This window comes from Cibotium barometz, chromosome 40, assembly GCF_041138505.1.
Source record: "Cibotium barometz isolate CiBa-2024 chromosome 40, ASM4113850v1, whole genome shotgun sequence".
Taxonomy (NCBI): domain Eukaryota; kingdom Viridiplantae; phylum Streptophyta; class Polypodiopsida; order Cyatheales; family Cibotiaceae; genus Cibotium; species Cibotium barometz.
This window is the reverse complement of record NC_141085.1, coordinates 12,150,317-12,165,689: the sequence shown is the minus strand read 5'-3', so window position 1 is coordinate 12,165,689 and position 15,373 is coordinate 12,150,317.

The following is a 15,373-nucleotide window of genomic DNA, read 5'->3' as shown; positions in this document are numbered from 1 at the left end:
AGCTTGCAAAATACTAGTCGCTATACAAGAAGCCGATCCTCGGCATCCCCCTCTAAGATTAAGGGAATCCTTGAAAGAGCTTGCCAAACTTCTAGATTTGAAAAATTGGTTGATTCTTAAACAATCATTAAATTAGCTTCTTAACCAATCCTTGAATAACTCAAAGGACTGGGGTGGTCCCTTTGCTAATGGATTGTTTCTCTGACTTTCTTACTAGTGGTTTAGAAGGTATTGAGACACCCACATGAGATGACACCATTACCTTGGGAATGGTGGTGGTGGGAAAACAAGTCGAGAGGTGTTTACATTATTATGAACCACAAGGAACCAGCTTTCACTCTATGGGAAACCAAGGTCTCATGGACCTCTTGCCCAACCCTCTAATGAGGAGGCTAGGGACCCTTTGCTAGCCTCCCCAAGGAAGTTATCCCTTATGAAAATCAAACCCATTTCATTAGTCATGTGAATATATAGCGGATGAAGTCTATGCAAGCATGGATAATGTGTCAACATAGAGGATCAGGTGGATGACATATTCACGAAGGCATTGGAGACGCTCCGCAAGTTTAGGAGATTACTTGGAGTACAATGTATGGAGTTGAGCTCGAGGGTGAGTGTTGAGATATCGAGCTCAACTAGTGCTAAGGATATTGATGATCCGCCTGGGTGATTGCTTTTACACTTATGCCACTAGCATGGTTGGTGAGATTATGGTTGATGGATGACAAGCTGTGTGAGATTCATGTTTGGATTACTAGAGTATGGCATAGCTATAGTGTCAGCTCATATAATTAGGTTTACACTATGGAATAGCCTTTGTATGTTATAGTAGGAGAGTACTTTCCCTTATATTATGTACTCTTCTCTCTTTATGTTATGGTTCATAGTTGGGTTCACACTATGGACCAACCTTTGCATATTATTATAGAAGGAGAGTACATTCCCTTATAGTATGTACTCTTATATCTTTATGTTATGGTTCTAGAGAAGAGAAGAGTAGAAGAAAATTCAGTCATCTATCTCTCTTACGTGCTTGTCTACTGTTGTGTGTGTGTGTTTGCTTGCAAGGAGCTCAAGCTCACCCTCTCCCCCATATTTTTCTCAAGGTTGAGGTGGTAAAACATGTGGAAGCATCTGACTAAGTCTTGCTCCACCTCCCATAGTTACTAAATTTTGAGATCCATTGACAGTGTTGGTGAGGCAACAAGTGATCTTTGTGAAGTAGGTAAATCCAAAGTTCCTATCTTGCTAGAATAGCTTTCAATGTAAGATTAAGCCTATAACATCGACTAGTGGCATGATTTCCCAAACAAATACCAAGATCAGGCCTTGGTTTAAGGTGCAAACACTCTGTTGTCATATGATTCAATTTATAGTATGCGTGTGGTTGCAAGATGAGGGTACTCACTTTCGTTCTCTCTCTCTAAAATTGGGACATCGTCACAACTCGGGCGGAGTATCTCAATCGTGATATCGCCATCAATTAAAACACGACACATGACTCCCAAGCCTAAAGCCCCATATCTCGATCAAGATACCAACTAATGCCACACTAGAAGGTTTGGGTTTCAAGTCACCATCCATGTCACCAGTATATGTCACCATCACCTCATTATCTCGATCGATATGTGTAGGCCACTCGGATCCACGTCAATGATGCCACAATGGATCCCCCTCGACTTGCCCACTCGGGCATATTCAGTGATGCCATCTCCACATTCCATGTATCTTTGACGAGGTAAGGAAATATCATCTCGACCATTGATATATCTCATTCGAGGTATGGAGATGTGATCTCATCCGTTCAAATATCCCGTTCAAGATATGAAGATGCAACTGAAGACGTTGAAAAACCTCAATCGAGATACATCTACACAATCCGACCCATCCATTCATGCCCATTCCAAGATGCGATCCCAACCGTTTACATATCTCAATCAAGGTATGAAGTCGAATCCTGACCGTCAAACAAACCTCGATCATGGTACTCACTCAAAATCTAAGCCGTTATGTATCTCAAATGAGATACCTATTTCAAATCGGAGCAGTCGATCACCACCAATCCTAAAATCAAGCGCATATCTTGGTCGTTTGTCTCACTAACCCTTAAACTGTGTGAACATCCGCCGAGGTGTTGATCTTGCAAACCCTAAAATGCATGCCACCGAACTTCGATCGAGGTTATAAAACTGGAAAGTTTTTTTCCCCCTCATTCTCTCACGTCGTTTTCTCTCTCCGTACTCTCTTGATTTGGATTAGCAATTAGTGGGCTCATTAGTGTTGTTTTATAGCTTCATTAATGCTACTTAGCAGCACTAAGCATTGGAACTTTCACATCGACGTGTCCGTTTGTGTTAGGCTTAGGTTTTAGCATAGAGTCACGTGAGGAGGGTCACGAGGAGGGTCGCTCATCTATTGTGGACCTCATCGCGGGGCGGGGAGATAGACCGCGAGTCAACGGCTATCCGTAGGACTTCTAGAGACACACCGTCTACATTGCATATCGTGTCGGACTTGGAGGCGATGCTCTCATCCCTTCGTAGCTTTCACGATATTGTTTATGTAGATGAGTGGATAGCTCAGGTAGGTCTCTCTTATATGTAAAAGAGTTATAATTAAAGTCTAAAGTTATAAATTCTTTAAGTAATATCTAATGAGAGAGATTAATAAATTATTTATATGCTTTACTTTTTGAGTAGGCCCGGAATAAGGTAGAGACTGCTAGAGCTGAGGCGGAGCAGCACATGATTATGGAGAGGATTGCATAGCACAGGGCAGAGCAGTTGATGCTGCATGTTCGAGAGTTCCGTAGATCTTCTAACGTGATAGTGCCTTACTTGCCTCTATATCCACGGCCTGTTTTACGGAGGTTTTTCAATGACCTCTCCCTCAGGATGCACCACCATTCCTCCGCAATGCTTGCTGCGCTTTATGCCTCGAGGACATTGACAATATTGGTGGATACGCTCTGGGATGTGGACATTTTTTCCATTTGTCCTACATCACCCAAGAGCTAGGATGCTTCTCGGCATGCCCTCTTGCCGAGCACGCGTTGACCTAGCGACATATAGAGTTCTTGTCATTGATGATCTTCACCCAGGCTTCGCTCAAGTAGATTCTAGGACTAGCAGGCCACTTGATTTTACATCAACTACTACTCTAGTTAGGGTTGTGTGTCATTGGACACATGGATAGATTCATTTCCCAATATCCCCGGCTCGAATGCCCTTCTGATTTATATATATCAATTCAATATTACCAGCAAGGGTAGCGCCATTGTGAGATAAATTGAATGAAAATTTTCATCCAACTCCTATTAAACTTCATGTCTTCACATCACAATAAAATAGTTTTCATTCTAAAAGAAACATCAATCAACTTAAAAGCATGCACACTTATAGAAAGACAACATAAGGTAGCACATGCCATATCTCTGCAAGCATTCTCCTTTCAAATGCTTGCTTGATTACAATACATGCCAATACATGCCACATCTAGGAATGTAGTCTCTGCCATTTGTAGGCTGCAATATCAATAGCTCACTCTCAACCTTTTGGCCATAGATTACATTTACATTCTTCTACATGCCATTTGCAATATCTCTTTGCAAACAAAATTGGTTGTGTAGACTTCTTTTGAACCTTCTATGCTGTTTTCATGCTCCATAATATCCTTTACACACACTTTCACTGCATCAAATGATCTAACACATGACATAGCAACATATAACTGTCCATGTGTGAATACTTATGTGGCTAAATAAAGTACCAACACACTCAATGTTTATGGGATTTATTTATTGACATACCAAAAGCTAGCCTCACAGAAAACTGTCTCATTCTCATGTTAAAAGGAAATTCAAGCATAGTTGGTATGAATGTTATCTTGGGAATAAAGACCATGTCTCCAATGTTTATACCTGTAATAATTTTTGCTTCTATCCTTTGAGTGAAATTTCTTGCATATTAGTCTGGTACCATTGCAAAGCCCCCACCGAGGGTCCAAATTACAAAGCAGCATAATAGGAGCATTCATCTTTAGAAGCAAGCGGTGAGGTGGATACCCACCACCTAAATTCAAACTATTCAAGTACTCAATTGGATTATTCTGTCATTTCTTAGATGAAACAATCGCATCTGCAGTATTCTCTTTCGGGACTGGGTAATGCACTCAAGGCTAGTTCATTGATCTCATCAACCTCTAGATTTCGTGGTGCAAGAATAGCATGGTCTTTGAAGAAGCATGCATAGTCCTCCACCCTTTGAACATCTTTGTACACCCATTCAACCAAACTCAAAAAAGGGAGTTTCCATTGATCAAAATTCATGGTGGAATTACCAATCTACCTTGATTGTTTGGATGGTCTAAAGAGCCATCTCCAATTTGTAAAGTCCATTTCACAAATTCTAGTTCTGTACAATCAAATGCACTTTGTCTGACCCGCATGTTTTGGGCGAGCTTTAAAACATTCACATATCTCCAAATATGACGGCATAACATTGCATCAACAATATCCTCACGCGATCCCTTTGTCACAACTGGTAAGATTTGCCTGAAGTCACAACTGGTAAGATTTGCCTGAAGTCACCACCAAAGAGCATAATTTTCCCACCAAACACAATATCGCTTCGCATAATGTCTTTTGATGTCCTGTCCAATGCTTCATATAGGCATCATACCGATGCATCATTGGAGCCTTATCCCAAATGATCAACCTTGCAAGCTTCAACACCTCAGCCAATGGGCTATTACTTCGATACCACATGTGCTGAGAACCAATGGGATTTTGAAACGTGAGTGTGTTGTACGACCATTTGATAGTAACAATGCAACAATTTTGGATAATGCACATGACAAAGCAACTTGATTCTTCTCTCCATGTAATCAAGATAGCAAGGCATTATACAGATATGTTTTGCCTGATTCACTTGGTCTATCAAGGAAAAAAACACCACCATTGTTCAAAGCAACAGCCTCAAGGATAGTATCAAATGCTCTCGATTGACAACTATTTAGACTTCTTTCCATGGATAGAGACAAATTAGCCTGTTGAACTGAATCAAACATCATCTCTTCCATCAGCAAACCATTGTTGACAGTAGCAACACTTGATTTATTAAGAATAGGCAACCCTTCAAAATCATGTAGTCGTTTGCCATATTGTTGTAAGAGCTCTTGCATGTGTAACAAAGCTTGGTTCTTTGCTATAGAAAGACAAACACCATCATCAACACACCCTCTCTACAAGCCATGAAAAAAATCATCTGAAAGTTATGTGCAGAATTTGCTCCAAAGTTGTCCAAGGGATATAGGCTCACATAAAACTAGTATAGTGATAAATAGTTGACGTAGTTGGAATCTTGTTTTCTACAATGCAGCTTCTTGAAGACACATACACCACTCCTCATCACTCTCCAGCATTCCTCTGGCTTTATATTCAGCCTTAAATCAAGGATACAATGCAGCTTCTTGAAGACACAATGCAGCTTCTTGAAGACACATACACCACTCCTCATCACTCTCCAGCATTCCTCTGGCTTTATATTCAGCCTTAAATCAAGGATACAATTGTCACTTACAGTTCATACATCCTCAAAAGATTTACACATTGTGAGTAACATGTGTAGATAGTATTGCTCATCTGCACTTGGGCTATTATACATACAACCTATCATATTCCCCCTTTTTCTTTTAGTCCATGATCAAAGAGCTGAATTCCAAACCCACTTGCAAGGAAAATCAACATATAGCAAGCTATTTGCATCTGCATGCAACTCATTGGCTCTGAACCATTTGGTGAGAGTAGTTCTTTGGTTTCTGTCACAAATAATTACATCATGCAAATCATTGTGGTCATTGAATATCACATTATTTTGCATCGAAAGATGAATATACAACCTTTGTATATCAGCCTTTTTATCATGCAAATCATATTAGTATAAACGTCTGCATGCCTCAGATGCAAGCATGTACCATGCATCCAGATATTGACTAACCTCGTCATAATCTTTTTCATTATAGCATTGAGTTGATTAATAGATATCTTTAGACTCAATACGTCCAAGCCTAATGCACGTACTTGCTCTTTTAGATAATCGACTTGTTCTTTACATTCCCTATTACATCCACCCAAACGTTCCCCAATTTCAACGTGTATATTTTCCATGAAAGACATCATGTTAGCCTCTATGCAACCACCACCATCAAGAATGCGATGGAAATGATGAGTTAACTCATCTCGTAGAGTATCTCCCCTTTGGCTGCCACTTCCACAGATCTCATCCCAAAGAGCATCTAAGTACTCCTTTCAAGCAACCTGATTTTTCTCAGTGCGCTCACATATGTCCGCAATAGTTTGTAGTCGTTTAGATTTTGGCTGTCCAGATGGAGTGTTTGACCGAGCAAGGTGTTTTGCAACTCGAACATTCATAAACTCAAGCAGTGGGGTACACAACTACTTCGGCATCATTGGAAGCATCATTTGCGGCCACTAAAGCATTGGAGCCATTGTTATCATTCTGGATTACTGAAATCCAAAATGAATATCTTAAGGCTCTACAAACATCTCTTTATATCTTTGTCAACATATAACATAACCCTAACTGTATACCAGCACTATATACAGGTAGATACCTCGTTGATAGAAAAAGTACACAATGATAACTCTTAGCTTATCAATACATATAACTATCTCTGTAAAAGTCTAGTATTGCTAAAACCATCAAGAAAGTTCTTTACTTTTTAAGAACATTTCTCTGCTATTCTAAGGCTACTATAGTTTGTAGGCTATCACCTACCATAGTTTGTATATTCTCTAATGCCATATATTCTCTACCTAGAACTCTCTCTACAATCTCTGCTGTTCTAAGGCTACTATAGTTTGTATATTCTCTAAGCCTACTGTAGTTTGTATATTCTCTAAGGCCCATATATTCTCTCTCTAAACCTCTCTTTGTAATCTCAAAGGTAGTGGTCTAACAAAGAAAACGTTTATAGCTGAGACAGCCAAGCATATCATATCATTATTATAAACTGCACTTATGTGCACACAAAAAAGTATTATATGTGGCAAAGATCGCAATTACCTAAACATTTGCCATAAAAATCATCAATATTAAAACACCCATAAGATAGAAAGATATATAGAAAGTATTTTAATGTGCAGTCTCTCTCTCTCTCTCTCTCTCTCTCTCTCTCTCTCTCTCTCTCTCTCTCTCTCTCTCTCTCTACTAACCAAGCATATCAACGACTCTTCACCTTTGCTCAATAAGGCCACACAATAAACTAAAACCTTAAAACCCTATTGTACATATATAATGTGGTACTTCCTATTAAACTGTACATTAATGTAGTATTTCCTATTAATTGTACATACACATATACCTAGGAATGATTAAAAACTTGAAACAAACTAAAAAATGACCAAAAATTCAAAATACACACATGCATCTACATGCACACACCAACGTGTGCACGTGCACATTCTCTATAAATGGTAACATACACACATACACGCACACATGCACGTGCACGTACACACAAGCTCCCTTTGAAAATTAACTCCCCTCTAAAAAAGTTTCCCCAGAGATCCTTTAAATTTTCTCCCTCTAAATTTTTGAAACACCCCTTCCCTTGGAGAAATTCCAAATGTGCACACACACACACACACACACATCCCATTCCCAAAAAAAAAATATCGGGCTTGCCTGTGCTAGGTGGCAATGTAGGCCCACATTGCCATGTTACACTAGGTGCTATGTCATCACCCAAAAAAAAATATACAAAATTTTTAGGGTTATGTACGGGGCCACATGGCAACACAGACCCATGTGCAACAACCGACGAGTGTCATGTGGGCCAAGAATATATCGAGTGATGATGTGGCACCGAATACAACCTCATCACCTAAAAAATATCTTTTAAAAAACATGTCAATACCTGAAAAAAATTAAGGTTGTGTCTACCACGTAGCACCGAATGCTGTGTCAACACGTGAAAAAAATTATTTAAAAATATAGGGTTGCATGTATGCCACGTGCAACGCAAGCCCACATTACCACATGTGCAATGTAGGCCCACATTACCACGTGGCATTGGGTAACAAAAAAACTTACAAAAAAGGTTTACATGTGTTAAGTGGCAACACAGACCCACGTTACCACGTGGATCTTTAAAAAAAAACTTGAAAAGAAAAAATAAAACAATATATCTTTATATATATATATATATATATATATATATATATATATATATATATAGAGAGAGAGAGAGAGAGAGAGAGAGAGAGCATGAAAACCTCCCCAAGAGGAGAACAAGGAAGAGAACCTAATCAAGGAGAGGAGCCGTACATTTTTAGATGGGGGGACCATGGTGGGTGCAAGCATGGCCCATGGTACAATAAATCCCCTAGAGCTTCCTCAAATTAACAGAAATCTTTTGTAGCCTCTTCTTCGACCCACCACCCATTCATCCACATTGCCTCTATCCATAATGCCAAATCCCTCAAGCCACAAAGGCCGCCCAACTTCATTGCAACTACGAAAGTCCATTGCCATCTCGCCCTGGTCAACACCACGAAGAATCCCAACTTGTATGCATCACATTATGAGCTCGGGGTATAATATCATGTCACGTTAAGAAGATCCAAATTGCTATCTACATAGGCAAATCACTCAATGGTGGTCATGGTGCCGATTTCGCTAATCATAGGGAGCGCTTCTGCCTAATTTTGAAGAGTCCGGGCCATTTTCACACATAAGGAATTCTCGCATTATGAAGAACTTCTACATCGCCTATACTTTTCATGCCACCTCGATAAGCTGCCTACCATCGAGCTAGTCAAAGCTTCTTACCAACATGCCCTATATCTCGATGTGCGGATCATTCTGGAACCATACCACTTAACCTCACATGCCAACGTCATGATGTATCCTGGACCATCGATACCTTTTCACCCTTCACCACTTACTTGGGTGACACGAGGATGTGGTAAGGACGTATGTTAAACCGCTTTGTAGGTTATCATTGTTTCACCCACTCGACCTACTATAAGGCGCTTTTCTATCTTACCTGCTCGAATGGGCACTTACCTTTTGTAAGACGGTGATGGAGCACATATAAAGCGGTCTTAATGTCAAATAGTGAAACTAAGGACTTCGTGTATATACTTGCTCTTTAGACTAGCAATAGAGGCTAGACCATTTTAAAGTTTGAACGGCCTAGTGTAAAAACTAGTCACTTGTATATAAGTCATTTTTATCAATAAGCAATATACAATCATTCCCTTGTAATAGAATACATAATCGTTCCCTTGCAATAGAGTAAACAATCATTCCCTTGCAATACTTGTGAGCTCCCCTTCTCTACTCTTGCTTGTTTGTATGCTATTGAACCTTGTTTGTTTGATGGTGGCTACATGCTAGATGGGTCTGCTTGTAGGTTTCCCTCTTGCATTAGCGTCCTCTTCTTCTCCCACCTTCTGTGAGAGAGAACCATCGTGAAGGACCATCTCTGTTTTCATTCATCTAGGAAAAGAGAGCTCCCCCCCATCGGCAAAGAACATTGCGGTGTGACAACAGAGTGCAACGACGGACGAGCCAGCACACCCACATTGGGAAGTTGCAATTACAGCTCTAAGGCAAGGCCCAATGACATGTGCTTTGGCAAGGCTAAGATAAGCTCTTGACTTGAACAATACCAATAAGCTTTCATAAGCCCTACCTAATACATCCCTACCTGGTTTCACTTCACCTAGAGCTTTTTGCCATTAGCAACTAAAGTAATTCTTACCAATAATTTTCAATTACACTTGGAAACTTTGCTTGGAAGCTCTTCACCAAGTGATATAGTTGTTGTTATCCAACCTCTCTCTTTTAGACACTAAACTGGAGCTCTCTGTAATGTTCTTAAGCTTTCACAAGCCCACACCTAGTTCATTTCACCTAGACTTTATGGACATCACCAATTGGTGCAATACCTTCGAACTATGGCCCAAAACTTAATGCAACCAGAAGCGTTCTTAGAGACTTCTAGTGGCAATATCGTTGTATGTTCAAGTCAAAACGTAATAACAAGTTTTGTATAGCTTCTAGGGTGCATGCACAATGTATCTTGTTCTATTTTAAATATGGATTACAAGTGAAACTTCCAAAAATGGAATGGAAAAGTGAGGTTTTTACCTTGTTGTCCACCACCACTACTTATTACTGAGTAAGATTTTAGTGATGGTTTACATGCGGCCTTAAGAATGATGTCAAAATTTAGAGTTTGATAGCTTAAATCAATTCTTATAACATCTATTCTTCTCACAAAGTTTGGTCCAATTTCTACACGTTTGATTGGTCAAAACTACTCTATAGTGAATCAACTTGTTGATGTGGACTATGTTCCACATCAACATGTTGATGGTGTTCTTGATTTGGCGCTTTATGATGGTGTTCTTAATTTGATATGATGAAGGAGAAGTGTTAGCTATGATAAGCTATGATACCAACTTGGAAGCCCTAGGATTGGTACCATATATCTAATATGGATTCAACTCAAAAGTGGCCTCTAGTCTATACAGGATTAACCACAACCCCACCTCCCTACAAGTGGGCAAAGGAGGTGGGACTATTTCAAAATAACCACTCCTCTTGCAAGCGTGAGGAGGAGAGCCAAATCTCACATCTTCCAATGCAATTTTGAATTTGAATCTAAGAAGATCTTCTCTCACATCATTCAATGAAATCTTTGTATACATGCTTACATACCTATAGATACACACACATATATATTATGTATCTATGTGTATCTATAGGTATGTAAGCATGTATATATAAATAGTGTGCATGTGCATGTGTGTGTGTGTGTGTGTGTGTGTGTGTGTGTGTGTGTGTGTGTGTGTGTGAGAGAGAGAGAGAGAGAGAGAGAGAGATTACATGTAAGATGCATTTATTTGAGAGTGAGCACACCTCACCACTCATCCCTACCATTAAAATTTAATCTAAAATTTAATTAATTAAAATTATATATATGTGTGTAAATCTATTTATGTGTGTGTGTGTGTGTGTGTGTGTGTGTGTGTGTGTGAGAGAGAGAGAGAGAGAGAGAGAGAGTTTCTATGTGAGAGAGTGTGCGTGAAGAGAGAGTGTGTGTGTGTGTGTTTGTGTGTGTGTACATGAGAGAGAGAGAGAGAGAGAGGCTGAGAATTTCTATGTAGGAGATAGTTTATGTGGGAGGAGATAGTGTGTGTTTTCATTAGTGTATGTGCAGTGTGTACATGTGTGTGTGTGTGTGTGTGTGTGTGTGTGTGTGTGTGTGTGAGAGAGAGAGAGAGAGAGAGAGACAATAGATAATTTCTACGTAGGAGATAGTTTGTGTGGGAGGAGAGAGTGTGCATTTAGATTAGTGTATGTGCGGTGTGTACATGTGTGTGTGTGTGTGTGTGTGTGTGTGTGTGTGTGTGTGTGTGTGAGAGAGAGAGAGAGAGAGAGTATATGCATGCATGTGTGTACATCTGCATCTATGTGTAGAATGTGCGAGAGAGTGAGCACACATCCCTACCATTAAAATTTAATTAATTAAAATTATATATATGTGTGTAAATCTATTTAAGTGTGTGTGTGTGTGTGTGAGAGAGAGAGAGAGAGAGAGAGAGTTTCAATGTGAGAGAGTGTGTGTGAAGAGAGAGAGAGAGAGTGTATGTGTGTGTGTGTGTACATGAGAGAGAGAGAGTTTCAATGTGAGAGAGTGTGTGTGAAGAGAGAGAGAGAGTGTATGTGTGTGTGTGTGTGTGTGTGTGTGTGTGTACATGAGAGAGAGAGAGAGAGAGAGAGAGAGACAAAGAGAGAGAGAGAGAGAGAGAGAGAGAGGCTGAGAACTTCTATGTAGGAGATAGTTTGTGTGGGAGGAGATAGTGTGTGTTTTCATTAGTGTATGTGCGGTGTGTACATGTGTGTGTGTGTGTGTGTGTGTGTGAGAGAGAGAGAGAGAGAGAGAGAGAGAGAGAGAGAGAGAGTTTCTATGTGAGAGAGTGTGCGTGAAGAGAGAGAGAGTGTGTATGTGTGTGTGTGTGTGTGTGTGTGTGTACATGAGTTGTGTGTACATGAGAGAGAGAGAGAGAGAGAGAGAGAGAGAGAGAGAGAGAGGCTGAAAATTTCTATGTAGGAGATAGTTTGTGTGGAAGGAGATAGTGTGTGTTTTCATTAGTGTATGTGCAGTGTGTACATGTGTGTGTGTGTGTGTGTGTGTGTGTGTGTGTGTGTGTGTGTGTGTGTGTGTGTGTGTGTGAGAGAGAGAGAGAGAGAGACGACAGATAATTTCTACGTAGGAGATAGTTTGTATGGGAGGAGAGAGTGTGCATTTAGATTAGTGTATGTGCGGTGTGTACATGTGTCTGTGTGTCTGTGTGTGTGTGTGTGTGTGTGTGTGTGTGAGAGAGAGAGAGAGAGAGAGGAGAATATGCATGCATGTGTGTACATCTGCATCTATGTGTAGAATGTGCGAGAGAGTGAGCACACCTCACCACTCATCCCTACCATTAAAATTTAATTAATTAAAATTATATATATGTGTGTAAATCTATTTAAGTGTGTGTGTGTGTTTTGCCTAAATTAAAATACATAATTATACACAGCTGACAAAACGTCAGAAGACCAAAACAACTCTGACAAGTAAATGGGAAAAACTGTATTATTTCATTGAAATTATACAAGATTTTCAAGTGAAGAAACAATGTTTCAAAAGAACAAAATTGCCCATAGGCTTTACTGTGTCCAGCAGCAACATCAACCCAAAAACATCCTATTTGAAAAGGTGAGCTCTGTTACCTGCATCCATACACAAGCAACAACAGAAATGTTAGTCCCTGTGCGTATTATAGGTGTCGTAAAGCCCAACCACGTGTTATAGATGTCCAACAAATAGGATTTTTTAAAGTTAACATTTGAATCATTATGAAATTTATCCAGAATATCATTGTCAGATATTCTACAAAGTTTGTAAGCCCATCAGTTATTCATGAATATTCTAACATTTGTAATATTTTAATATTAACCAAAGCCTTAATCTGGCCACAAGCAGTCTAAAATTAGTTCTGCACTTAGACAAGATTGGTGCAGATCCCTGAAAAATTACAGTTCCGGTTTTTTCCTACCAGATACATTCATTACAGATTATATACCATAAGCAATTTGAAACTTTTTACCATCCGCTCAGAGTATGTCAAACCAGTATGCAACTCTAATACTGTTGAAACATATAAACTCGAATGCTGTCCAGATGAATTACGTAATTTTTTCATAGGCTTAACAGATTCATTAAATGTTTCATTCTACATGTTAATTTACAGATTATATTATAGCATACTAGAATACCCCTGTATATTGAAAACAGGTAGATGACTACATAGTAGCAGTCATGTACAAGTTGTACCAACATTATCAGAAATCCAACCAAATCAGATCAAAAGCACGACAATGCCAGAGTATGCCCAGACTATAGAACATTCTCTACAAAATAGGTAAGCAATATACCAAAAAACCACGGATGACAAATCTAGCAAAAGGGATGGATTACAACTGCAGAAGAGCACCAGACAAAATGGAGCATCCATTATATCTCAATCCATATATGGAGTACATGCATCAAAGCAAGTGCCCACCTACCACAAAATCATGCCTGCAGGAACCATATCATACCATACCAGTACTATACTCATGTTAATTCCCATCATATAGTATAACTTATAAACCTGTATATTGACAACAGATAAGTGACTACCAGTTAGCAGCCTAGCCCATAGTGTAGCAAAAAAATTAAGGATTCTTTCCATAGTAGAACATCAGCACTACAATACCAGCCCATGTACAGAGCTCATAATGTCACCAATCACAACAGGATAGCAATTACCCATATCCCGAAAAGGCATGTATGAAAAATTCACAGAAGGATGGATTAGAACTAATAGAGCAGAGCAATAGCAAGTAAGGGTTAATGCATCCATTGTACCCCAATCTGGAATACATGTTATAAAGCATGTGACCACACAAAAGGTAACTAACCTGCAGGAACCATATCATATCAGGCCAGTAGCTGCAGCACTACATACATATCATTGAAAAGTACAAGGCAGCCCAAACATCCTGCCCAACATGCCATTAAGCAAGAGAGAACAGATAAGCAGAGCAAAACCAAGAACACCCAAAATGCCCCTTTAATCTATATCCAGGATTGTAAAGTGATAACCAGGTTTTAATCTATTCATTATATACAGAGAAGGTACCAGAGTAACCCATGTTTTAGAGAAATAATCTGCACATACCTAGGTTCAAGAAGTGTATGTATTAACACCTATCTATTTCAGAATGTGTCTTATGCCATTAGTGTTTCCATACAAACCCAATGTCCACCTCAACACAATTAGTCGAGATAGATTTATGGCCTGAGAGACCACCAAATCCTGTACAGTGAAAACCAATGTATTGATTACCAAACATGGTATCAGGTAGCCCTCAACACCTCCTCATAATAACGCAACATCATCAGACAGGAAATACTCTCCACCTGACAAAGTGCCAGAGGACACAAAAGAAGCCATCATCCAAGTGCAAAATACAAGTCAAACAGCAGTACCACAAAAGCAATTACCCATTACTACGCGTGCATTCAACGCATACCCACGAGCAGGACAAAAATCGTGAGGCAAATTCTTGCCTACAGACACCCAATATAAATAAATAGCCTATATGCATCCACTTCCTGCAATAATCCATTTAATATGGACTACTCAATGTGGTTAGACAACTATAATATGTCAGCAATACGACAAAACAGAGCATCAGGCAATCCGTGAACATCTAACAAAACAACTCACTCTATGAGATCTGCCAAAAACAATGAGAAAATAGCATGGCACACACGCCACTATTCCACAGAAAGGTAGACTCCACCTATACATCTATCCCTATGGAATCAAGGCATCAGCCATCCTCTATAAGCTAGCAAACATGTATGAAGCCATCAAAGGGAGAATAAATTGCAAAATCTTCAAGGCCATTCAGTTAGCAGCAACAGATGTAAATAGACGTAAACTGAACAAGTGCATTTGTTAAAAATATGCACCTGATTAACCGAAGGAGGCGCACCCCCGGATGTAGCCAGAGACAAAGCCATATCTACTGTAACAAGCACAAAGGACTAAGTGAGTGGATAGACCACTCACCTTGAGTTATATAGGAAGCCATGCACCATCTATGTAGAGCTCCCGCCATTCGCACCAGAAGATCCAGGGCCCCAGTCGTTTGCAGGCGAATATCCGAGTATTCATGGAAGTAAAGAGGCGGACGGCTACCAAACCCAATGCCCACCATATATAGCATAACCTATTAAATGG